Raw genomic sequence first — 27216 nt, 5'->3', positions numbered from 1 at the left:
ATATTTTTAAAACATTTTGGGATAAGTAGAGAAAGGCATTGAAGACTGAGTGCTTTAAGACAATGGACAAAATGAGGTAATTGTAGGAATGAATAATGTAATGGCTATTTTCCTATTTATGAAGGATTTAACTACATACAACTGCTAATTTTGACTTCAAAATATACTTCTAGAACTTGGTGGAAAGCATTCAAGTGTCTTATATTCTTGTCTATTTTATATATATATATATATATATATATATATATATATATATATATATATATATATATATTAGAAAATAAACTGTATCTGAAGAGACAAATATAAAAATCAGTATTTTATGGTGACATTATTTCCCCTATTTTTTAAGGTTAAATTCCTAAAATTAGAGGTTTTTTATTTTAGGAAATAGTTACACATTAAAAAAAAATGGATGTCAAAATCTTAAATGCTTGATTTCTTTCTAAAGTTGATTCTTTTTAATTTGATGATATGTGTATTTAAACTATGGCTATAGCAGAGTAATATAATTTATTAGAAATAGAAACTTCATAAAATACCCAAGATACTAATATTTAGTACTAGTTCTTGAAAAATTCATTTGAATTCCTGGGGACATAGCTCAACTAGGATTCTTAAGGATTGAGCAAGATGAGGATAACTAAGAGGTAAGTTACTTATTAATAGTTCTTTACCCCTTGACTTGTCTTTAACAAAACTTGACTTGATTCAAAGTAGTGTTAACACAAACCAAACCATCTTTGTCTTGATCACTGCTGTTATTCTGAGAAGTGAGAAACATACTAGTAATACTAGTACTACCAGTTTACTGAAAGGTCATGATCAAAATCTTAAGTGCATGTAAGAATCATGGTTAGAATGAGGTTTGCTGATAAGTTAGAGAACTAATACACTGTAGCTTCAAAATTCATCATGGTTCTTTCATTAACGTTTATGCTCTAGCTGGATGATAATGTATTAATGCCAGACTCAACAACATGTGAAGATATCGATTGTGTTATCATATTCTTAATTGTGCTCATTTCCTTTTCTCATAGGAAGAGTTCAGTAACAGCCTTGTGGTAGAGCACCTCTCCTTTCTCCTTGCTCCAGAGCACATGACCCAGTGACTAGTGGGAATGGGAATGGAATTCTCGGGCTCTGGAGAAATGCCTCCTCTACTTCCACATTTCCTTCCATGAGCATGTTTGGCAGAGCTTATTTGCTATTTTTCTCTGGCCCCTTGAATGTTGAGAGTCTACTGGGTTGTGACAATAGTAACAATATTTGACACAAATTGATAACAATGTGGCAATGCCTCTATTTTGAAGTACTTGATAAAGAGGAAAGAAATTCACTGCACCTGGTTTACATAGAGTAAAACATTCAGAGCTCTTCTCTTCTATAAACAATTATATTTGCACATAAAGGAAATGTTTACTGAAAATAGGTTCTGCTATCTAAGAAGTTATATTGAAAACAGTTTGAAATGAGTAATTTTTTTCTGTTTCCTAGCTGTACATAATTCTTAGATAATCTGTTTAGTTACTCTACCAATGTTTCTAGTCCTTTAATTTTATTTGATTTCACTCATTCATCATTTCTACAAAGATCAAACATTAGTGTGGATTAAGTGCCCATTAGCTTTTTTTTTCTTTCAAAGACCATCCATTGATGTGGGTTGAAACTAGCAATCAATAGGTTACGAGTGGCCAGAGAACATTGTAAATAAAGGATATATATTTTTTTCTCATAAGTGATATTCATTTAGTATATATAAAATGTTTTGTTGTTGTTGTTACTAGAGAGATTTATCCTTTGCACCAAGCTCAAGGTTTTATTTTGATATCACATTTTTAGGGATTACACATAAAGGTAATCATATTTGGTAATGTTTATCTTTTGTTATCAAGTCTGTGGCTATTTCCTCTTAAGCCAGTTTTCTTCCTGTGGAATGTAGAATGAAAATGTAATACTTAAATTAGTCTTCTGTCAAGTTCTCAGGGGAAGTAGGTTGAGTGAGTGAGTTGACACAAGAAACAGCACTTATTTCCTCTCTTTGATATACCACATTAAGTTAATCAATTTGTGAATCATTTACGGAGTAACTGTCAATTTGATGGTTTAACAAGTCCATTTCCCTTGTAATAAATATTTGTATTATATTTATTTTTATTCACCACAAGTGCCTGAAAGTGCCTGAAAGTCATATGGTCTTTCCAGAGGCAACTAAGCACTTTCTTAATTTGTATACAATTTAAGATTAGAATACATTGACATTCTTGCAGGAGAGTGATTCATTCCACACTACTTAGAAAACTATAGAAGCACTTTATCTCTGAGTCCCATATAATCCTGTAAACTGTTTAATTTTGAAGAGCTACACACTAGCCAGTATGTGACTAATCAGATTCTTGTATTTTCTCTTTTGATATGAAAATTGAACCAGCAGCTCCTTTTGTTTTAATAAGGGTAATAAGAATAAAACTATCCTTGATAGTTTGTAAAGCTTCCCTTTCTCCTGATTATGAATTTGCTATTTACATTTACCCAAGAGTGTTTATATAGTTACAGATAAATATAAAGACAAAGATAGGCTACTGATACCAATTTCTCATACATAAATGGGTATATATGTAGTCTGGCTATTCAGATATACATTTCCAGATGATTTTGCCTTACATATTTTTCTAAGAGAAAATTTAGACATATGTACACACATACACACATTCATATATGGGCTGCGTGGGAGTTTATAAGAGACAGAAAGACAAGTGATATAATAATTTGGGGTAAGTGTTCAAATGTTTTGTTACTTTTCTGTTTTTATTGTCATGGAATCCTGTGGTTCTAGAGAGTGGTCCTATGACCTGAACAACATGATGGCAGCCTCCTTGACACACTTGTTTCGTCCTAAAATCATCAACTGTGAATAATATAAGCAGTGTTGCTTTGACACCTAATCTTCCTGTTAAGACAAAATGTGGTGACTTCATTATGTACTCAGGTGATAAAAGGAAATTTTCAACTGCCCTGGCCATATGCTACAGTGCTCGAAAGTCTTTTCTGAATATAAGAAAACTAAGTCCCAGAGAATATATGCATCACTGAAATATTCACAAATTTCATGTTAATTTTCATTCTTACCATTTATTTCAGGCTAAAAAAATTCCAGGCAAATTTTAGGTGCTGCAATTTTGGTCATTAGGGGGAAATGTTTCAGTGATTCTTGATTCTATTTTAGTCATTAAAGATGTTTAATGATCCTTGGTGTCCACAAGGAGAGAAATATTCCTCTCCTTACTAAATTACTCTTATCTTTTCCCTGAGTCTCCTAAGCCTTTCAGTGACTGTTGGAGGCAGAAGTAGTATGTAAAAGATTATTTCCCTTTCACTTCTCACCTAAACATACAGGCAGCTTTCTCTATACACAAGGCATGGACATTATACTCAAGTCCTTGAGTATTCAAAATAAAATACTTCCCATAACACCTCACTTTCTCTCTTGATTTAGCCTATATTTCCCATTCTTTTGCTAATGATCCTAAAGGTAAGCCTCACCTAGTAGATCCACCATTTCTTTTTAAATTCAGAAACAGGCGTGCCTGGGTGGCTGGGTTGGTTGAGCAACTGACTCTTGGTTTCAGCGTAGGTCATGATCTCAGGGTTATGAGTCCAGGGGGGGTCTTGAGAGAGCGGTCTGCTGGAGGTCCTCTGCCCCTCCCCCTCTGCTCATGCGTGCACACTCTCTAAAATAAATAAAACTTTTCTTTTTCTTTCTTTTTTTTTTTTAAAGTCAGGTAGAGAAAGACAAATGCTGTGTGGTATGGCTTATATCTGGAATCGGGGAAAGAAGAAAATCATAGAAAAACAAAAAAACAATAGAAAAGTGGTTACCAGGAGCTGGGGATGAGGGTGGGGATATAGAACTCCTTTACCAACCTCTCCCTGTCAGTTCTAAGATGAGTAAATTCTGAGGATCTAATGTATAACATGGTGACTATAGCTGGTAATACTGTCTTATATAGTTGAAATTTGCTAAGATAAAAGAACTTAAACGTTCTCACCAAAAAAAATAACTAAATACCTGAGGCGGATGGGCTTGCTACTTAACTCAATGGGAAGATCCTTTCACAATGTACGTGGACACCAAATCATTGTCTGGTATACTTTAAACACCTTACAATTTTATTTGTCAATCATATCTCAAAGCTGAAAAAAAAAGTTGCTTATATAGATACGAGGAACCAGAGAAATGGAAACAATTGAATGAACGTCAAGAGTACATAACAAATAGGAGAAATTATAAATACTGACACTTTGAAATTGGAGTTCTTCATGAACATAAAACTTTATTCCTTAGAATGCTATCTTAACTTTTGAGCTATCAGAGATAATTTTAAGACCAATCCCCAGAAATGCATACATTCTCATAGATGTATTATAGTAAACATATTCTTAGGGGAGCTACCTAAGTATAAAACAAAAACTGTAGCCTTGAATTTATGCATGTACGTTTTGTATTTGATACATTTAGTCCAAAATGATATGATAAATTCAAATTCACGGTAAGAATTTGAGAATCTTTTCCCAATTTTTTTCTGCTTTACATTATCAATTAAAATATTTAGTTTTAAATTCTATGTTAAATAGAATGTATTATTTACTTCCAGACAATGCTTCAACTTTTAATTTTTTGCTAGTCACCATTCTATTTTAGTGGATTTACCAGGATTTCGTTATTTAGGTTTATCTCAAATATCAATAAAATTTGCAACCACCTATTTGGTTTGAGTTAGGGTACTTTGGGCAAAACTTTTGACCCCAAATTTTCTTCTCTACTGGATATGCTGCCATGGCTCACCATCATGAGTTAACATGTTGAAAATGATGATGTGTCAGTAAGAGATACTATATATAATATAGTATACTATATATACTATATATATAATATAGTATCTCTTTTGGAAACTTGTACTGAACTGCCTAGTAGGCATATTTGCTTTGAAACTTAATAGTCCTCTCTAACCTATGAGATCTAAAAACAAATATCCCCAACATGGCCCAATCCTGTTCCTCTTCCAAGCTTACCTCACCTCCTATTCAGTTTTCAGTGCAATAAAATTCATTCTCCTGCTCAAATGTCTATTACCACATTTTGGCTCCTGAAATCTATTTGAACCAGGCTTTCATTTAAATCATCAAGGTTTTCCTTTTCATTTGCCATTCCTTCTGAAACATTACCCTGCATGTCATTAAAGATTAAGTTTTTTGCTCATCCTCTCCTTGGATTGGTCTTGTCCTTGATTACTACACTGTGATTTTCTCTTTTCTTTTACTTCTCTTTTTGTTCTTACTCCTTAAATATCGATATTCTTCCTAGATCTTGCTCTCTCCTGCCACACACTCATCATAAGAAATTTCACTGTTATATGCTTAGGTAATAACTATAAAAATCTAAGCCCTATTTCCTGATTTCTATATATATTTCCAGAAATTGCTGTATTACATATATTTAGATAACATATTATGTCCTACCACTATCTTTACCTCTTATAACCTTTGCTATATTTTATATCTTCTCTGATTACTTACTATAGTGTCTACTCGTACACTTTGCTGATCTCCACATATGGTTTTAACAATTATCCAAGCACGTAAGTCAAATATTCTGATATCGTCCTCAGTTTTGTTCTCTCTTAAAACCACCTGGTTCCCTTTCCCTTTCTCATACAAATGTTCAGTGAATTATTACACCCTGTCAACTCTTATAGTAATAAATATCTAGGGGATTTGTCTCTTTCAATTTCTATTTCCATTGTTGAATTCTGGCCTGAGTTTCAGTGGGTTTTTAAGTGTCTTGTCTCCTTCTCTGTGGTTCCTACTCGTTTTCTCTACTCTCATGGGACTGCTATTATAAACATGCAAGCCATTTTAATGGTTTCCCATTAGTCATATGCTACATTATTATAGTGTCTACATGGCTTAATATGTTGTATACGATCATATGTAAAGATTACCTGTTAGCCTTTTCCCTTTTCATTCCTCTATTCCTATGCCCTAGGTAATCCAGCATGCTCTTCCCTGCCACAATGCTTTGAATATATTCTTCTTCTGGAAGGACACCCCTTCTCCTCTTGAGCCACTCTGATTCTGAGTATAAAAGTCTCCATAGGTTTTCCAGTTATTGCCTCCTATCCCTTCATTCTACATCACATCAAGTTCTTTCTCTATGCTTTTAATATATGTTGCTTACACAGTTATTATAGCACTCACCACACTGTATTTTAGAAATTTGCTTAGGTCCTCTCTCTTTAGGCTGAGATTTCCAAGAGATAGAAGATAATGGAGGTATAAATTTCTGAATCCTGTATTAAGACATTTTCTGGCATATGGTAGACATCAAGTGAATATTTTCTAATTTTAAAGTGGTAACACATTATGTTCTTCATCAGCCATTAACAGCATAGCCCCAAATAGCTATTTCAAACTAGCCAGCTACTTAACAGAGATGAAAGAGTAGGAGACACAGTGTGGGATACTTTGAATGAAGGAGAAAGGGTCTTGAATGTGGAAGAGTAGGCCAGAATGGAAGAAAAGTACAGCAGTAACAGGTTCTGGTATTCAGAGCTCAATACAATAGACAGGAATAGGGAGAGAGAGGATACAGAAGAACAGGAAGGGAATCACACAGAGAAGGATGGAGTGGTGCTAATGAAACACTCAATGTGCTTTTTCTACTTCACAATCTCTCAGACCCAACTGAGTGGCCATCTTCACTTGGATGATAAAAGTCACAGTCAGTATCAGTGATTTACCATTCACTTACTTTTCTAGTTCGTTGCTAACCACTGAGTTATGATTTATCAAAAGTAAAATGTAGATAAAGGCAAAGACATCGCTTTTAAAGCTGTATGACTTTAAGAATGGAAAGACTGATACATCAATTGATGGATCTTTGGCTATAATCCAGTCCTCAAACTACAGATGCCGATGTGACAGATGGCACGCTGAAACTCTCTGTTAGCCATGCATCGTGGGTCACAGTAAGAACAGAGAGGTCAAGGCTCAGCATTTGATGAAGTACTGTGCTGAAGTGCTCGGCTCTACTCGTTGTTCCAGGAGCACTGCATGCCTCATTGATTAGTAGAGTGGTTACATTAGGTATTTGTGATACATTCTTTTATTTACCCATAGGATGTCAGAGTTAGAAGAGGCCCCTTGGAGATTTTTTCCCCATTTTGTTTAAAGATGAAGAAACTCATGCAGAAAGTTAAATTTCTTATCCAATATTAATGCCAAGTTAGGGCCAAGACGACAAGCAGAGCAGTTGAAGCACAGTTCTCAATGTCATGGTCTCCCCATTGTTTTCATTTTCATTTTAATTTATAGCATTTCACAGCTTAGTTTCCTGTCTCAACCACCATCAGACCATTCACATCACATCAGTCATAGTAACTATTCTCTAATCCCTTGAGAGTTTTTGGCTGCCATTCTGAAAACAATACTTTGATGCTAATAAAGTAAACTTTTCATTTTGAAAAGGCATTGACAAACTTCCCCTGAATGTCCAGTGTGCCATTTTTGAGAAAATATGAGAAAAATTCTAGCATCACTGTCTAACAATAATACAACTAACTGCTTCATAGATGAAAGAGATCCTAGTTGCTAAAAGCATTAGAATATGGCCACTTGTCAGAGAATATCAGAGAAAACTTCTCTATTGACTGGGAAATTTAACTTGATGCATATTCTCTAATTATAGATTCCAGAAGGAAAGCCATCCTCACCCAAGTCTCAAAATAAATTACTAGGTAAAGGTTATTAATTCAAATATGAATGAGGAGTAGTCAAGTGGTTCCTTCTCAGATGCTGCAAGGAATCTCCAAAAAATAGTCCTAAGTTGGCTTTCATTTTTATATCCCTGTTATGCTGAAGATCAGGATAATTTACATATTTAAATTAGGACTATTTTGAGTGGGAAATAAACCAATTTGATATGTCTAGGCAAAAAAGGGAAGTATGTTATAATGAAACAGACAGACCATGAAAGTCAATGTGTGTGTTGGCTTTCTTTACATCTCTAGTCCACATAGGGAGCAAGTAGTAGGAACTACACCATTTCCAATGCATTATTTACCTTCCTTTCTGCAAGGCCTAAACACTTTCTTGGGGAGAAAACTCTGAGCCTCATGGGTCTAGTCCCATAAACCATAGCCATTGAGTCAGAGTAAAAACTGAAGACCTTGAGCTTTAGTTGAGGTCAGAAGACAAGCTTTTAAGTAGCTTATTAGGATCCTGGTAGATACTCCAAAGAGGTAGCAACTATACCCAGACATAGATCTTTTATCAGAGTATGCATTGTAGGTATTAAGCCAGAGTCTCTAACACATAGTCCCAGAATGGAGATTATAAAGAAAAAAATTTCCATGTCATTAATATCAACACTTCCACCCCTCACTGAAAATAAATATATTTGATAATTGGTAAAATAGAGTAAACTTAGAACTAATTCTGTTTTTTATCTCAAGCACTCTGGATGCCATGGGTGAAATGGACCAAATTTATTGGGCACACACTACAATATTTTTGACTCTGGGATGATAATTTAGCTTACATGAATCTCAGGCTTCTACCTGTACTTGGATCAGTGGTGAGATAGAATGAGGAGAAGATATGGTACTGAACTAGTACTGGTAAGAGTATGTTGTGAGTTAATACAAGAAATAAAAAAATTTTTTTTTTTTTCCTACTGAAGTGAAGAGGTCTCCAGTAAGGGTTTCCTTGACATTGTGTTCATTTTCTTTGATAGTGTATGTATGTATGCATGTATATGTATACATGTACACACATACAGTGGAAATGCTCTGGATCCACAAGGAAGTTCTAAACAGTGACCAGCCTTGCCTGAGAAAAGTTCTTGTTCTTTCTCCATTGCCATGGAGTTGGTTACAGAAGGTTTCCAGCCACTTGCAGATGACCAACTCTATGTATGTTTCACATCATTTTCCTTTACACTTCCATTCTCCTACCCTGGCATCATCTGGTTAAAACCAAAGCATTAAAACAAACATTATAGAAGGTAAACTATATTAATTTTTGCCTTTTTGATTATAGAGTTTTGTCTTGTAAATAGAAAAAATGCCTTATTAAAGAAAGTCCATTTTGACACTATTTTCCCTGGAGTCTATTTTAAAAGCTGTTCCACTTTAAAAAGCATATTTTAACATTTTAAAAAAACACCCTGAGAATAGTCTTTGAAGGTTAGAAAAGACATTAAGCTTTCAAGAGTTGGTATAGATCTATGCAAGGTCACTACTAATTTGCTCAGAGTGGCAAACATTTAAAGCAGCTGCAGATGAATATAAACCAAGATATTTATGTACAATATTTAACAAAAGGAAAGGAGAGGAACAGTTACTTTGTAATCTATCCCAAAATATAAGGATAAAATCTCAATTTGCTTAGCATGGTGACTTGTATTTTTTTTTTAATTGAATGGGTGTTTTTACCAAGCTGCTCCACTTTTTTAAAATAAAAGGATAGGTATATTAATTTATCTCATTCATCTCTGATTTGGTAAGGACCTTGATGTTTTCTGGTTCCATGGTACCAGAATGGAAGGAATTTGTACTATTATTTAATTTAAAATGAGAAATCAAAAACCCAGAAAGCAGTACAGAAAATTATCTTAAGTTTTAGAAAAAGCATGTGATTATAAATGTAATTGCAGAAATAAAAATTAGTATTTCTGATGATTCATTAAAGTTGCTATAGCTTTGGTTTATACAGTACAAATGATTCCTCAAATTCAGGATGATGGTAATGTTGAGGGCATGTATTATTGGTAGAACAAAGAACGCAAGTATCTGAGAGAAGTATCCTGGGACCTCAATTGTTTTAAGACTACTTTTTAGGCTGAGTTGCTGGATATAGAGGCATTCATTTTATCATCAACTTTTTGTATGCTTAAAATATTTCATAATTTAAGAAAAACATTTTTAATTGACCCTTTCCTCTGCCAGATATAAGACTTATTTAGGCTTGACATTGTAGTTATTAGGAATGACTCAACAGAATAAACTTCAAGTTATAACTGAAGACAGTTTAAAAACCTTATTTCTCTTGCTTAATAAACCACTTGAAAAAAATTACATAAGTTCTCTAGCTGTATTTTGAAAAGAATTTCTAGTGCTTCTTTTTTTTATAAGGACAGGTATTTGCATTATAAATCAGATAGTCAAACTTAACTCTTGCTACTTTCTTTGGGTTTATATCTTTGTAAAGCAGAATGACCTATACTAAATGAAAATGATAATAGCTGTCATTTCTTAAGGTTTTATTATGAATCACACCTAGTTCTTATTAATCATTTATCCTTGTAATGACCCTGTGAGTTAGATATTAACCTAGCTTTACAAAAGAATTAAAAAAAACACTTAGGCAGAAAATTATTTTTTTTCCCCAGATTTATACAACTAGTAAGTGACAGATGCAGTGTTCAAATAAAGGCCTGTCGGGGTCCAAAATTTTTGCTCTTCCCACCAAGTGTCCCGCCAGTGGTAAAATACCAGTAAGACCAAGAACTAAGTAATTTTAAAGTTTTGGAGGTTTTTTTTTTTTTTTTTTTTTTTTTCCTATTGGTTACTTTTGAGTACCTGGAATCATTGATTCTGCTCTATGGTAATTTATAAATATAGGGGTTTTTTGGAGTAAAAATTAAACACAAAAGAGAAGCTCTGTTTGGAATTTCTAGACATGATGAGCCCATTATAAAAGGAGGAATATCTTTACATCCTAACGCAATTGGTAGAAATAGGAGTCCTTCCCTTATAGGAAGAATGGGGGTGACTTCTTTACCAGTTACTGGGATTTTTCAAGTGGTACAATTCTGACTTTCAATGATATATAGGATCATTATTGTTGCAGCTAGCATCTGAGTGTTGACTATGTATCAACCACCATGTTTACTGCTTTACATAAATTATCTCATTTAGTTTTGAGAACAAATCCTCATACTACATACCAGTACTACCCTCCTGTCAGCGTCTTAAGGAGGTCTTGGGAGCCACTCAAAGCCATGTATCCATTGAGAAGTGTAGCAGGGCATCTAATCACAAACAGTCTGACTCCAATCCCTTAGTCTGAACCACTATGATGCCTGCCTGTCATTCTGCAGCTACGTGTACAGATGCAAAAAGAAAGGCTGAACAAAGAGATAGAGACTGGGATAAGAGTCCCCAGTTCTTCAAGCTGTCTTTATTTACAAATCTGGTTAACTGTGCAGTGTTAAGCTATTTTTACTCTTTGACAATTCTGCTTCCAGAAATCTAGCTTCAGTTTGCCAGGTAACCAAAGACTACAAATGTATGCTGTGAAAATAATTTAAGTATTTAGAAGTTATTGGAAACTGCCAAGTTCTTAGATATAAACTACCAATCTTTTTCTTTTTTTATGTTACAAGGTAATAATTCTGTTCATGTTTTCTTTGGAATGTGATATTCCGCAAAAAGAGGACAAAATTAAAATTTAAGTTTCGCATTTATGTGCTATTTCCAGATTTATTGAAATTCCTCTCTGTAGCCAAGTGAGAACTTAGCTACAATCAAATGCTGAAAGAGGCTGCAGCTTTTTGAGTCTAGCATTGTTATGTTAAAATGTTTAGGTCCATTTTCATGACTATAATTAAAAATATATATTAAAAAATTAAGAAGTTTCAATTGCAATTAACTGTGGCTCAGAGCATAAGGCAGTGAAGGATTTCTCATTCTTGTGTAAATGTTGAATAAATGTTGAATTCCTTGGGGAAATAACTTGAATATCCATCGATTTTACTAGTACAGTAATTAAATATATTCCCTATGGAAATATACTTTAGTGTGTTGTGAAGCTGTCTATTGTCTGTGCATCTTGAGCCAGGTATCTATTTCCTGATTGTTGGCCCTGGGATTGCTCACTGTCCCCACCATTATTGCCTTCAGATGAGGAGCTATGTCTTCCTTTTCTTTTGAAGTTCATCTGTATTTTCCCTAAACATCTTCTCTGTTACTCTAACATTTATGATCTTTAGAAAAAGTCAGGGAAAACACAAAATATAAAATTTATTTAGGATTTAGCAAAGAATTTCCTACTGATATTAATGACAGTAATTAAGAAAAATGTAAAAGTTCTTAACAGTGTTCACTGCTTTTCCCTGAACAAGAGTATATGTCTGCATTATTCTTCCTTTTCTTTACTCTGTTGTATCTTATCTCTAAAAAAATTTCAATTAACTCTGTAATAAGTACTACTGGGAGAAGCATGCATCCTTTCTTCATTGATTTCATATTCCATTATCTAACATTCATCAGTTTTCCTATATTCCTGGAGCATAGATCTTTGGACAGTAAAAGGTCATTTAATATATAACATCATGATTACTGAATTCTGGGTTGATATAGACTTTTATATAATACCATACTTCTTGTCTAAACTGTCTGTGGTACACATAATAGGAAGCCTTCAATACAGAAATAATTACTGAATGCTGAAATGTGTGACAGGCACTGGCAATATAACACACTGTCTCCGGGAATCTTACAAGGTGGATAAGGATATGGACTGGGGAATATGAAAGTACAATGGAATTAAGTAAATGTAATCACGAGAAAAGTAAAAGAGGAATCCTGTAGGAAGAACGCCTCTTTCAGGAGAGATGGCCTTTTGGAGGAAGTTATCTGAAAGAAGACTTCATCAGAAGAGTAAAAGAGTGTATAACTTGGAAAGCCTATGAAAAGGTTGATGGCAGGGTAACAAACGGGAACATGAGAGAATGTGCCACAAGAGGATGGAACATGTTTAAAAACTCATAAGACTTCCAGATTTTACTCCAGAGTATAGAAAGCTACAGAAAGCATCACATCTACTCTTACAACAAGAACTTCGACAAACCGAAAACTCATGACTTGTTTGTTTGTTTTAATACCCATCAGAGATCTGAGGTCACAAGGTAATCAACCAACACAAAAATCTAAAGAAAGATGCCTGCAGGGAGAGACAGAACTTAAGAACTTGCTTATCCAGAGCAGATGCAGAAGTATCCTAGTTAACAAATTAGTAAAGGCAAAGTGTGGAGAGATCACATGGAGTGGCTGGAGGCCACAAAAGTAAAGGAACTTGGCATATTTTTTGCAGATCTTTTTGGCATCAACCCTCTGAGATGCTCACAGAAAAGTATTGAGAATATGGAGAAAACTTCCAAATTAGTGCACACCCGATGAGGAGGAAAAACAGCTCCTGTGCAAGGGACATGAAAATCTGCCCAGATCTCTATCTGCCCTGTGGAAAAATGCCCTATTCTCTAAGAGAAAGGGCATCCAAAAAACAGACATGCTTGGGCACTGGTGAAAATCCAGTGTAGCCAAAGAAAGAAAGAGAGAGAGACAACTCTTCTACCCTTGAAGGAAAGAGGAATGTATGCTGGACCCAGACCTCAAGATTGAGGAAGAAGAGTCAGAAGTAATGAGAAAGTCATATGTTCCCTACCCAGGGACAAGGTTTCTACCTAAGTCTGAATCAGAACACCAGAGAACACACCTTTTCCAGTGTTAATTCATTATATAAACAATTTTAAAAATCATATGATCATTGCAACAGATGAAGAAAGTCATCCATTATCAAATTTTTCAGCAAACTAGAGACAGAAAAAGTATCTGTAAAATATCTGTTAGTGACATAGTAATTAATGGTGAAAGTTTTTCCCTAAACGGGGAACAAGTCTGCCTTCCCCTCCTGTTCAACATTGTACTAGATGTCTTAGTGTAATACTGCAAGGGAAAGAAATGAGGTATTTACATTGGAAGGGAAGAAAATAAAATTACCTCTATTTACAGATGACAGAATTGTCTATGTAGAAAATCTTAAAGGATCGGGGATTCTGGGTGGCTCAGTTGTTAAGCATCTGCCTTCGGCTCAGGTCGTGATCTCAGCATTCTGGGATAGAGCCTCAGCAGGAAGCCTGCTTCTTCCTCTCCCACTCCCCCTGCTTGTGTTCCCTCTCTCGCTGCCTCTCTCTCTCTCTCTCTCAAATAAATAAATAAATAAATAATCATAAAGGATCTACATAAAAAGCTTCTAAAAGTAATGAGTTTGAAGGGATGCCTTGGTGGCTCAGTCAGTTAAGCATCTGCTTTTGGCTCAGGTCATGATCCCAGGGTCCTGGGATCGAGTCCCACATGGTGTTCCTTGCTCAATGGGGAGCCTTCTCCCACTACCTGCCGCAGCTCCCCCTGCTTATGCTTGGGTGTACTCTGACAAATAAAATCTCAAAAAAAAAAAAAAAAAAAAAAAAAAGTGATGAATTTAGAAAGATCTCAGGGTACAAGGTCAATATACAAAAATCAATTATAGCTCTAATAACTGCTAATTAATAATTGGAAAAATAAAGCATCATTTACAGTTGTATTACAAAAAAGTATGTATAAATCTAACAAAGAATATTCAGGATCTATTGGCTGAAAAGTACAAAACACTGATGAAAGAAATTGAAGACCTAAATAACCAAAGATATGCTATGTCTGTGACTAAGAGTCAATAGTTGAAAATAGAATTTTTCCCCCAAGTTGATTTGTAGATTCAATACAATCTGTCAAGATTACAGCAGTCTATTTATAGATATTGACAAGCGGTTCTAAAATTTTCACAGAAAGGTGAAGGAACTGGGAGAGCAAAAAGAAAAGAAAAAAGAAGCAAAGTTTGAAAGCTCACATGAAGATTTTAAGACTTACAATTCTTCACTAATCAGGGCAAGTAGAAAAAAATGCATGGAATAAGAGAACAGAATAGAGAATCAAAGAATACACTCAGCTATTTGCTATCCACTTATTTTTGACAATGATGAAAAGGCAATTGAACGTGGAAAGAATAGTCTTTTCAACAAAAGACACTGGAACATTTATACATTTTTAATAAGCAGTGCTGGAACATTTATACATTAATAAAAATAATAAGTCTTAACCTGTATAACCTGTATCTTATACATCTTACTCCAAAAATTAGCTCAAAATAAAATATGTAAAACTATAAATATATTAGAAGAAACATAGGAAAATTATTGTAATAATCAGTTAGGCAAATAGTTTTATCTTCTTCCTTACCATAGGATACCCAAGCATGAAGAGACAAGACAAAGAATGAAAGAAGTTATTTGCAAGTCATATTTCTAACGAAGTGCATATTTCCCAAATATTTATAGAAGTCTGAAAACTTAACAACCACTGCCATAAAAGCCATTAAAAAATAGGCAAAATATTTAAACACGTATTTCAAAAAAGATAGATGAATAGTAAATGAAGCATAGGAAAAGTTGCTTAGCAGCATTAGGAACTAGAGAATGAAAATCAAAACCACATTCACATAATGGTTAAGATGAAAACATATTGACACTACCAAGATCTGGCAAGGATGTGGAATAACAGGAACTCTCATACACAGCTGGTACAAAAGAATAACCTATGGCTACTGCGGATAACCATTTGGCTATTTCTCATGGAGTTAAATAGACACATGTTGGCACACGGTACAATTCTAGCTATTTACCCAAGAGAAATGAAAACTTATGTTCCCATAAAAATCTGCACATGAATATTTATAACAGTTTTATTCATAATCACCCAAAACTGGAAACCCATGTCATTCAACAAGTGAATGGATAAACTGTGGTACTAGCCACCAAATGAATACTACTATGTGATAAAATGGAACACACTATTAATTCATGCAACAATATGGATGAAACTTAAATGCATTTTGAAAGCTTTGGCTAGGTCCATAGAGTCATATAATGTGGGTTTCCATGTAGATTATATTCTGGAACAGACAAAACTGTAGTATTGAAAATAGATCAATGCTTTCTAGCATTCAGGATGGGGGAGAAATTGGCTAAAAGAGGGAACAATTCAGAACAATTTTGGGAATGACAAAACTGTTTTGATTCATAATAGTGTTGACAAATACACAATTCCAAGCGTTTGCAAAAATCAACAGGAACTGTACATCAGAGTATATTTCAATGTAAATAAAAACAAAAACAAGATGCAGAGATATAAATGAAATACAAACTAACAGATGAACGTCACCATTATCTGAACAACAATGAAGGAAAGTAGGGAAGTACATAATTGCCTATGTGAAAAGCAATAATTTAACATGATACTGTAAAGACTAAAGACAAAAAGAAGTGTATGCAAAGGTTGTACTCTAATTCTTTTGTTCACTGGGTATGTGCTAACAATTCTGGAACTACTTTATGTGAACAGTAGGTTTCAGTATATATACCTATTTCCTATCTGTTTAATCAGAGGGACTAGAAACAATGGTATCATTGGAACGATGAGCACATTTAACACTCAAATATTGGTTTCTAAGTGCCATTGTCAATGAAGCAAACTAAGGCCAACTTGAAGTGGTTGATTCTAGGGCAGAGAAAATGCAAGATAAATTTATAGCCTCATGTGGATGTTAGAAAAGAAAAAAAAATAATTTAAAAAAGGATGAGAATGTGGAAAAGACACAGGAGCCAATCTGTATAAGTTCCTAGTGACTAAAGCCCAACAACTGTTCAACATTTTAAGCAAAACATAATGAAACAATAGCACTGATTATAATCCCTAGAATAAAATAAACATCCATGAATTCATAGTCCTATGAATAAATAAGCAAATAAACGGAAGAGAGTTGGTTTTTTTTTTTAACAGAAAAAGTAATACAGGATTGAGGAAAATAAAAAAAATAACAATCAGAAATCAATTTAAATTTTTTAAATTTAAATTTTTAAATTTAAATTTTTTAGGCAAGTTCCACCAGTGGATATGAAAGTTCATAATAAGACATGTCAACATCACGTACTCCTTTGTGTGACGCACTGAGAAGGACACATCACTTCTGTGATATTCTTGAACAACATCAAGCCTCAATCTTATGAGGACACACCAGAGGAATTCAAATTGAATGTAATCCCATAAAATAGTTGACTAGTATTCTTATAGTATTACTATGTTGAAAGATATTGGTAGACTGAGAAACTGACACAGATCAGAGTAGACAAAGGAAACATGACAACTAAATGTAATTTAGAAACCTCGACCAGGATTTGGAACAGAAATAGGACTTTACTGTAAAAATTGGTAAAAAACAGTTACAGAGACTATAGTTTCCCTAATAGTACTGTACCAATGCTAATCTCATAGTTTTAATGATTATGCAAGTTGTTAGCATTAGGAGAAGCTGAGTGAACAATATGTAGGACATCAGTACTATTTTCGCAAATATTCTGAAAGTCTAAAATTATTTCAACACAAATAATTAAAAGCCTATAGTCAAGAGAGCATGAGATGCATTGGACAACCAGTGAAGTTTGACATAGTTGGAGTGTGAACTAGAAAGTAGGAAGAGATGAAGCTAGAGAGCTAAGCAGAGACCAGATTATACCAAAATATACTCTACACTCAGAAATGAAGTATTTGGGGGGGGGGTTACAAGGAATTAACCTAAGGTTTGCATTTTGGAAAGTGTTCACTTGCTGAAATTTACAGAATAATTTAGAAAGAGTCAAACATGATGATACAGAACCAATTAGGAAGAAACTTCACATAGGAGAAGAAAAGGCAGCAATATTGTCAGGACGGAGAAAACAGGATAAATTTTAGGAGAATTTGAGGTGAAATAACATTTGCTGATTAAGGGAAAGGAAAGGGGAAGGCAAAGAGTCCAAGAGTCCACTCAACATTTCTACTTTAAAAGCATTAGGCATTTTGATGTGAGCTGGAAATATTTCTTTCATGAGTAACTCTTTAAAAAATTGCCAAGTAATCTAAATCACAAATTTCCTTTCCACCTAAAGATAAGGTATTTATTCCCTCTCAGATCCCTCCCTTTCTCAATGTTAGCCCCACTTCTAAGTTGGGACTGAGGGTATCATTGACAGTGTCATGAGAGGCTGATAAGAATGAATACCATGTACAAGAAAAATATTCCACCCAGGGAGAAATATAGTTTAGTTTTTAAGAGTCTTGGCCCTATAGCTTAACAAAGCTCCAAGGATAGTCCCTCCATCTAGTTCATTTTTTTTGTATCTTTAGTTAAGTTTCTCTCCCCCGTGTTTCCTTTTAGGCATTTACAAAATGAGGAGAGTGAATGTAGCTACTACCTTAGCCGTCTGAGGGTTCGATATACGTAAAGGCCTTAGATCAGTGCTTGGCTCTCAGGACACTTGAAGTAAAAGATATCCATATGAAAGTTGTTATTGTTGGCTTCGTTATGTTTACTACTTTTCCTCCTAAGTGCCTGCTCAGTCTGATATTTCACATATGTCTTGAATTAGTTTGACTGGGAGAAGGGAGCGATAAGGGGATAGTATTTGAGTCCTCCTGTGATTATTTTATCTCCAGCCCAGACTGCACGGGAAGTGATGAATTATATTAATAATAGCGATGTTACTGACATTAGCACTATGTATACAGACCCTACTGGTATGTAACATGGTAGATTTTTCTAACAGACTATTTAAAAAAATTTTATATATATATATACACACACACATATATGTATATACATATATACATATATATACATACATACATATATACATACATATACATATATACATACATATACATATATACATACATATACATATATACATACATATACATATATACATACATATATACATACATATACATACATATACATACATCTATACATATATATACATATGTGTGTGTGTATATATATATATGTATATATATATATATTCTAGTAAAAATCCAAACAGCATAGAAAGATTTGAAAGTCTAAAAATCCAGGTGTGGTTTTAAGGATGGAATGAAGCACAGCTAATATTCGTTACACACAGTACTTGGTAATTAAAAAGTACAGATATTTTCTTGTTAAAATATTCTTTTTATTACGAGCTATATCAGAGGATATGCTGCCCTGAGTAAACGAATTTATAGAAGTAAACACAGATTTAGGGAAATTACTTAAGTTTTAAATATTTGCTTTGGGATGCCCAGCCAATATTAGAATGCAAATATTGGGACAGCAGTTGAATGGACAAGTCTAAAGTACAGGATAATAAATTAGGTCAATGGTATAGATTTGGAATACAGGACATAGAGAATAAATCCCAGAGATACCCCAGAATAGAAGGCAAACCCAAGCTGCATGGCATCATCCCAAAAGGGTATGTACAATAACAAGGCCTATGATAAAACCCAAATGCATTGCTGATCAAACATGAAAATTATTTTATAGAACCAATGTTGCATCAGGGTATTATAAAGAGATTCTAATTTAGTGAATTCCAATTATTTAGTAAATATGTAATCCGGAATAAGCTCATGAGATGTAATGGCACTCTGTATCCCACATTAATAATTTGTTTTAAAAATTGGAAATGGGGCGCCTGGGTGGCACAGTGGTTAATCGTCTGCCTTCGGCTCAGGGCGTAATCCTGGCGTTCCGGGATCGAGTCCCACATCAGGCTCTTCCGCTATGAGCCTGCTTCTTCCTCTCCCACTCCCCCTGCTTGTGTTCCCTCTCTCGCTGGCTGTCTCTCTCTGTCGAATAAATAAATTAAAAAAAAAAAATCTTTAAAATAAAAAAAAAAAATTGGAAATCAATAAAACTTAGATGGTCATTCAACATTTAAGTTAAATGGCTCAATCTGGTCAACCTAGAAAATATCTGTACTTTCCCAGTCTAGATTATTTTTTCTATTATTTTGCATTAGTGACTTTGTAAATTCATTTTTATCTTTCATGAGAGCCTAATACCTATTAGATGTAATATAGAAATAAACAGGTATTGTAGAACTCATACCAACAACAACAACAAAGTATTTATCCAGGGTTTTTGAGTTTTACTTCTCTAGCTGAGTAATGTTTTGATCTACCGGTGTTTTGTAGGATTCTGTTTCTGGGGAAACTTACACCGTTTGATTAGTATTTTAGATTTGTAGAGTAAACATTTCTTCACATTTTCTCTTGTCCAGGATTTACCCACCTCCTCACTTGGCATTACAGGGCAGACTGAGCCTAAAAAGGCTTCTTAGTCTCTTTTAATGAGACTCAAAAAGATAACAGATCTGAAAACTAAATGTTTGGGATTAAGACTATTTACAACCCAATCTTAACAAGGTGAGTCTGAATTAAGTCCTGGTACATTCAGCTGTAGGAAAGACAACATTTCTGACTATTTCTGATATCAGAAGTTAAGATTTCCTACTGCCTAGGGTTAAATGAACCTTCACCAGGGTTAATAACTCTTTTCTCCCAAACATAAGATTCTAAGATTTTTACTGAAGCTTATGAAAATGAAGCTCCAGACAAGGACCTAGCATTTCCCTCTGGTGTCTAAGGGAAATGGCATTTTCTAGAACATTAAAAAACAAAATACAAACAAAAAAAGCCTTATTGTGTTAATATCACCCATGGTTATTCATCTTTGGAGTCTTTGAACAAAATTTGAAAATACCGATGGAAATGAAAAGATTCATTGCTCACTAATTTACAGCCAATGCCCTGAGCAGAATTGCTTTTTGAAAATATAGTCAAAGAATAGTTCCATGATCTGAGAGGTCATATTTAATCATGCCACAAATTATATCATCGGTATATTTGAGAAACTATGGTGACTACCCCAATAATTTCCAAGGTGTTCTGTGTGTTTTTCTGGTTAGAGTTTCCTGGTGTTCTTTATCTATTTGCATCCTATAAATAAAAGGTGTTAGAGCCCTAACTGTATACTAAATCTCTACAGGGCACTGAGAGATCAAGGTTTACAGAGCCTTGATGTTATCAAGTCTACTAGGAACTGCCACAGATTGTGCCATCTGAGCCACGCTCTGCAAGAGTTTCACACTGATATTTCTGAAAGGCAAATATGATCATATCACTCCCTATTTAAAATCTTCCAAGTCTCCCTATAGCATTCAGGATAAAATCTAAACTCTTAACATGACCCACCTACAAGACATTTCACAATTTGGCTTTTGCTCATCCCTTTCTCTCATCGTCCTCTTTCCTTCCATACTAGCCTACAGATAAGCTTAATTATTTTCAGGTCCCTGAGCAATACCATGTTATCCTCTCTGAAGCTGGGGTCTTTGCCTTTGCTGTTTGCTTTGCCTGTATTATTCCACCTCTAACCTTGCCTAGGTATGTTCTGTTTGTACCTTACAGTACCCATCATCCAATACTTAAAGTGTATGTTTACAAGTCTCTACCCCATCTGAAAAGACAAGGGCAGTAGCTTTCCTCTAGTCATGTTAGCCCTAGGTCTGAAACAATGCCAAACATTTTAGAACATTTGGACAAACACTCATTCACCTGTTGAACGAAAGAGTCAATACATGAATGAATGAAGTAACTGCCTCCTGAGTATAGGTCCCAGACCCACTTAGCCTTTCCAGAATGCTATTGATTACATTTCAATCTACCCATGCCCCAACTCAGGAGGGCTGTATCTTAAACCAGGTACAGCCTTCCATTCTTAGGGTAAGTCATTACACCTGGATCACATCAAACAGTAGAGGTGGGCTACAAATTCTCCCCCAATCCATCACAGCAAAGCAGCTTTCTTTAGATCACTATAAAAAGCTCTGTAACTTGAGGGGCGCCTGGGTGGCACAGCGGTTAAGCGTCTGCCTTCGGCTCAGGGCGTGATCCCGGCGTTATGGGATCGAGCCCCACATCAGGCTCCTCCGCTATGAGCCTGCTTCTTCCTCTCCTACTCCCCCTGCTTGTGTTCCCTCTCTCGCTGGCTGTCTCTATCTCTGTCCAATAAATAAATAAAATCTTTGAAAAAAAAAAAAAAAAAGCTCTGTAACTTGAAAGCTAATATTGAAAGAAGCTCAACTTTCGACCTTCTGAAAATCTGAGGGCATATAGTAATACATGATCTGCTCTTAGCCCAGCACTTAAGAAATCACTGCCTATTTCAAAGGGGAGAAAAGTTTTCTTTCCTCAGATTAATTCTCTGGAAACAAATTCTAACATGGAGAGTTGTATGCAGGAGGTTTATTGGGCCTTGCTCTAGAGAACAACACCTGGAAGAGAGTTAAGAAACAGTGTTGGGCAGAAGGAGAGGTTAAAATGTGGTATGGTTTCCACAGGTATCTCAGCTGATCTCCACAGAAAGCTCTGGATGTGGGATGATCCTTCCTAATGGTCTCAAATTGAGGAAGAGTGTGTGATACTCTTGTACTCCCTCACCAACTAACCATGTTTTTTGACTTCTCTTGAGTAAGATGCTAACTTTGGGAAAGGCAGCACTCTTCTGCTAAGGACATTTCTGGAACAGAAATAAACAGTGTGCCATCAGCAGCTAACACCCTCAAGCAGCATGCTGGAAATTTTGCTGGAGCAAAAATACGTGAAGCAAATGTATCTGAGAGGCATGGTAAACTAGTAGATACTGAGGTGGCTGCCCACTTCCCTCCTTCAAGGTGGAGACACTCATTCTTCCAGGTACTGTAAGCCAGGGCAGTTCAGGCATAAATACTTTACTTTGTACAGGTCATTGTTCTATTCATCCTTCTAACACAGTATTAGCGCCATCTCATGGGGTCCTTGCCAAGGTGTTATATCCTAATTCATGAAGGAGTGCTGTGTTAGTTTTCTGTTGCTACCATACAAGTCTCCAAAACCTAACGGTCTTAAACAATACAAGTTTATGATCTTATACATATGCAGGGCAGAAGTCTAAAATGGGTCTCATTAGGCTAAAATTTGCCAGAGCTGTGTTACTTTCTGGAGTTTCTAGGGTAGAACCCATGTTCTTGCTTTTTCCAGCTTTTAGAGGCTATCCAAATTCCTTGGCTTCTCACCACCCCCCTCACCTTTTTTAAGATTTTATAAAAAGGGGGGCAGGGAGAGTGCACACAGGCAAACAGGGGTAGGGGCAAAGGGAGAGAATCTCAAGCAGACTCCCCGCTGAGCGCAGAGCCTAACTGGGCTTGATCTCCTGACCCTCAGATCATGACCTGAGCCAAAATCAAGAGTCCCACGCTTCACCAGCTGAGCCACCCAAACGCTCCCTGGCCTTTTTTCATCCGCGAAGAGGGCAATGGAAAGTTGACTCCTGCTTACCTGGCATCACTCTAAATAGTCACATCTCTTTTTCTGACTCTGGTTTTCTACTCCCCTCTTACAATGTTAAGAACCCTTATTGAAGCAACCAGGATAACTTAGAATAACATTCCCATTTTAAGGTCAGTTTATTAGCAACCTTTATTCTAGTTTCTATTTTAATTCTCCTGTGAGAGACGCCATGAGAGGGAAATGACGTGAGAGACATACTTTACGTGGCTCCTACCAGTAACTTTTGTCTATGTCCTACAGGTTTTTGGTGTTTATTCCTTTTCCTCATTCTGTAGGCCCAGAGCTGCCTCATTTGGGTTATCATGTGGCCACCCAGAGTGGAAATGGGGATAGAAGCGGAGTGTGTCTGAAGCAACTTCATGTAAGAATGGAACACTTGCCTTTTAAGAGAGCAGTAGACCATTCTCGAAGGCCCCTCTGTGTTTAAGGAATCTGGAAATTCAAGTGCATTGATCCAGTTCTTACCTTCACAGGGTCCCGTGTCCTTCTAATTAGGACCTTAGCCTTTGCACACTTGCAGAGTTCAGAATTTGAACTTTTCTAAAGTTCTTTTATTCTTATAATTAAATGACAGGCCTCATGCATAGCTGTTTTTACCCATCAGAGACGAAAATAACTTTATGCTGCTTACAAGGTCCTCTAGCTTTCACACTTCGCCTAAATTGGTGATTAATCATCTCCAGTCTTTCTTTTCTTTCCCTAACAGATTAGTATCCAACAAGGACTGATTTCAGAGTCCTTGGAATACTACTTTCTCTGAACTCTCAGATGTCTGAGACGTCGCAACAGTCAGTGCATTCCCCTCCATCATGATTTTTGTTTCCCTGCAATAGCATAGCAGGGATCAGTATTGTACTTACCTCCAGTGATGTGGTCCTCATTTTCAGCTAGGCAGCAGATCACGCAATCCAAAACATCCTTTTAGTGTGTGATTTCTAGCATCATTTCTGGTACAAACTGTCCTAGGTAGTTTCTCCAGGGAAAGAGCCTCTGAAATAGAATTTTATGTGCAGGACTTTTACTGGGAAGCATCCCTCGTTGCCAAAACTCAAGGGGAGGAAGAGAAACAGGAGTAGCCAAAAGGAGGAGTTGAAAACTTGTACCTTTATGACAGAGGCCACTAACAACTCCACAGAGAGCTCCACAGAATTAGGATATCGCACTCCAAATCAAGCAAGGGGCTGGGTTTTTATACCCTGCACTAACCAGCCAAGAGATATCAGCTGCCCAAATGAAGGAGGCATGTTCTTGGGCAAATCATTGCTCTCCAGCTGAGAATAATGCCTGTAAAACAGCTTATCCGTGAGCTGTCACCAGCCAACATTCCTTGCAGCTGGGAACCTAGGAGACTCACCACAGCCTTCACTAACATTATTTATTTTCTCCTCATCATGGATGTCTCTAGCTTCATTATTCACCAATACCTGGCCTGAAGATTCTTTTTCTAGTAATGTTTCTGAGTTTCTGTTTGATATAGCATTAAAATTTTATGCTACATTTTATTCAAGGATTGTTTGTGTGCAATTTCATTACCTATTAAATTAAATATGATGAATAGGGATATGACCTCTGGGCAATATTCAATAATTGATGATAAACTGTGTACTGGATAGAAAATAATAATACCTACTACCCTTTGTCAGGCACAGTAATCTGTTGAATGACTACTCTATCTCAGGAGCCGTTCTAGGAATTTGAATAAGCAGGATATAGATCCTTGCCTGGCTGGGGTTCATATTACTGTGGAATCAATGGCTAAATAAACATTTAATATAATACACAACATAGATAATATAATCCATTAAAATATATTAAGTGTAATGGAAAAAAATCAAAGATAAAAGTGAGTGGAGATAGGTAAGGCAGATTGTAATTTTTTGTGTTTCTTAGGGTTTTTTTATTGTAATTTTAAATAGGTGCTAATTATAGGAATTAATGAAAAGATACCAGTTAAGCAAAAATTTGAAGGTATTTGAATTAGTCATAAACTTTCTTTCTTGGGGAAGAGAATCTCCCAGCAGGGGGAAAACAAAAGGCTGATGCAAAGTTCTTATGGCAAGAAGATGCCTGTGAGGTTACAGGAAGAGCAAGAAAGCTGAAATGAAATAAAGAATGAAAAGAGTACAGTGCTTGCGTGGCTCAGTTAAGTGTTTGCCTTTGGCTCAGGTCATGATCCCAGGGTCCTGGGAAGGAGACCCGCATTGAGCTCTCTGCTCAGCGGGGAGCCTGCTTCTCTTCTCCCTCTGCCTGCCGCTCTGTCTACTTGTGCCCTCTCTCTCTATATATCAAATAAATAGATAAAATATTTTTTAAAAAAAAGAATGAGGAGAGTAAAAGAGTTGAGAACAAAAAAGTAATGGGGACCATATCATATTAGGTCTTGTAGGCCATTGTAAGATCTTGTCCTTGAGTGCAACTGGGTGCTACTGCAGGCTTTTGAGCAGGTCATAACACAATCAGGTTGCTAAAATGATAAAACCTTTCTTTGTACAGACCGCCCTGGGAGGGCAAGACCGAAAACAATGAGAACTATTAAGAGACTAAATTAGACAGCCGTTCAAGTTCATGTTTAGTAGGAACAGTGGGATAGCAGATGTGGTCAGATTCTAGACACACAGAATTTCCTGAAGGATTAGATATGTGGTATGAGAAAATGAAAGGGTTGAGTGGCTAGAAGGATGACGTTTTTGCCAGCTGATATGGAGAAGGCTACATGCAGACAGAGCAGGATTTGAGGGCAAAATCACGTGGAACATATTGAATGTCAGTTTTGAGGTTTCTAATAAACATCCAACTTAAAAGTAGGTGGCTAGGTACACATCCGTGCTTTGTAAAAGTGGCCTGGGCTATAAGTATAATTCTAAAAGTCATCCATATATAAATAGTATTTAATGCCAAGAGACTGAATAAGATCACCAAGGCAGTGAATACAAATTTAGAAGAGGACCAGCAACGTAAACCTGGAAATTACCAATGCTGAGAAATGGACCAGAAATGAGGAGCCCGATAAAGGAAACAGAGTAGCTACCAGTTAGATTTTTTTTTTTTAAATGTAGTATTCTGTAAGCCAAATAAAAAGTGAATACAAGGGGAAGTGATTAGCTTTGATAATGCCGGTAAACTAAAGGAATGACTCCTGAGTTCAACACCAAAAAATTCTAAGATAGACAACATACGTTGTCTTGAATCCTCAAAACAAACACAACTATTTAAATACTACTGCATTTATTTTCAGATGTAAAATCTAATCTCAAATTAGTTAAATTGCCCAGGTGAATTCATATCCACATATATAGCTGGATTCTGTAGACTACAAAGTGCATGCTCATTTCACTCAAATAAGGGTAATTTTTTTCATAGTGTCATTGAAAACAAAGTCACTTTCCATATGGCACCATGGAGAGTTCAAGGAAGAAGCAGCTGAGCACGTCAGCCGGCTGTTCTATGACCTTTTAGGGTACCATTTCCATGTTTTCAGTCTCCACATTTACAGATTCAGAAATCATTTTTTCTAGTATTTGGTAGTTGATTATTCAAAGAGGTCAATATGTTGAACAAACACATGGGTGAATATCAAGAGATACATACTTACTTTATAATGGAGGACGTAAGATTTTTCTATTTACGGCAAGCCTCCTTCCCTGTGACAAAATATGTGGGAGATTAAATTACATTTTGAATGTGATTAGTTGAGTTTTGATTGAAAACAAAAGTAATGGGATGACTTGGGAGAGATACTTACCTTAAGTCCTAGGGAAGTCCATGAACTATTTCCTTTTCTCAACACGGACTTTTCTTAGTGAAAGGAAATATCTGATAGACAAAAAGTAGAATTCCATGGTGGTCAAGAACATTTGCTCTGGAACCAGACAATACTGGTTTAAAAATCTGAAACCATCTACTTGTAAGAATCTGGAGATTATCTTTCCCCCTCAATTGTTCTTTGCCTTTGCTTCTTATATAAAATAGATATACTAATTGTACCTTGCACACAGTATTATATTAAAGATAAAAGAAAATACTGCACACGGTGCATTTACAAGTCTGATTATTTGAATTAGCTTGATAGAATCCAGAAGATTTCTACCTCTGA

At 35.6% G+C, this 27216-nt stretch overlaps 1 long non-coding RNA gene across 1 annotated transcript in view; it reads right to left on the bottom strand.

Annotated features, from left to right (window-relative positions):
- LOC148110266 (uncharacterized) overlaps window positions 1-24297 on the bottom strand; it is a 98344-nt gene extending 74047 nt beyond the window's left edge. The window contains exons 1-2 of the long non-coding RNA XR_015724103.1: window positions 24227-24297; window positions 23984-24113 (exon numbers count right to left, since the gene is read on the bottom strand). This is a non-coding gene — a long non-coding RNA (uncharacterized LOC148110266). The remainder of the gene's footprint in view (window positions 1-23983; window positions 24114-24226) is intronic.
- Between the last annotated feature and the right edge of the window lie 2919 nt (window positions 24298-27216).

The sequence above is a fragment of the Ursus americanus genome, chromosome 4, assembly GCF_024610735.1.
Source record: "Ursus americanus isolate L20-20 chromosome 4, mUrsAme1.1.p, whole genome shotgun sequence".
NCBI lineage: Eukaryota > Metazoa > Chordata > Mammalia > Carnivora > Ursidae > Ursus > Ursus americanus.
This window is presented reverse-complemented; position numbering and strand designations above follow the sequence as displayed.